Here is a 979-nt window from a genome sequence, read left to right as displayed (position 1 = left end):
TCGTGTCGTCCGGAATCTGCCACTCCGCCAATCTCATTTCGATAGGCCGTCTGCACGTCGGGCACTTCCGCAGTCGACTGTTGCAGGATCGACACGATACAAAGTGCCTGCAGGGCAAATTCATCGTTTCTGCGTAAGCCGTCATGCACACGACGCACCTGTCGCTCTCCTCGAGCGTCTTGAGCTATTCCCACTGGAAGTAAGGGAACCGCTCCGACAGCATGGCACCTGCTAGATCCGCCACGGTCTCCCCGTTTGACACACCGGTTTCGAACAACCTTCTGCCGGTGGCCAGGACCTCCATGATCTTCCCTCTATCCGTCCGCTTCCGTCGCATGGCGGCGGCCAGCGCCCGTCTGGCGTTCACGAACTTCGACGTGGGTGCCGCTACGTCGGTTTCCATGTACTCCGCCACACTTCTGCTAAAAGGATCGTCGCTCCGCCTGTGGAGTACGCATCTTCTTGCGATGACCGTTGCAAAGTTTTCGGCGGGCGTCTCCTCCACTGGTAAAACGACGTCCTCCAATCCGAGATAAAAAAAAATAAAAGGATTCAAACGATTAGCTCAGTTACAAAACGATAAAGTAAAACGAAACGAGAAGAGGGGGGAAAGAGAGTCACTTACATTTCAGGTTGCCATTCTAGGTCCCAGTATTCCTCCGGCTCTCGATATTCCCCGTAAGTCGGGAGGGCGAGACTTCCGTGCCTCGTCGGCGAACTTGAAGGTTGGAAGTATAGCTGCCTCATCGAACATATTTCCTCGTGTTCGGCCATCTTGCTGATCTCTACGCCGGTAAGACATCCCAAACGGCAAAGTTCTATTTCTTCGTCTCCATCGTATCGTGCCTTGAATTTGCAGAAGTGGCGATGAAATCGGGACCACTTGACCCGGTGGTCTCGGAAGAAGGGGCACGTGACAAATCCTTCGCTGTCCATCTTGCATCGAATGAGTAGAGTTCGTTGAAGTGTCGAGGACTCG

This window comes from Anneissia japonica, unplaced genomic scaffold, assembly GCF_011630105.1.
Source record: "Anneissia japonica isolate Jap-2015-1 unplaced genomic scaffold, ASM1163010v1 scaffold288002_len170804_cov185, whole genome shotgun sequence".
NCBI classification, from domain to species: domain Eukaryota; kingdom Metazoa; phylum Echinodermata; class Crinoidea; order Comatulida; family Comatulidae; genus Anneissia; species Anneissia japonica.
The sequence above is the reverse complement of the archived record's forward strand: the minus strand, read 5'-3'. Positions refer to the sequence as shown.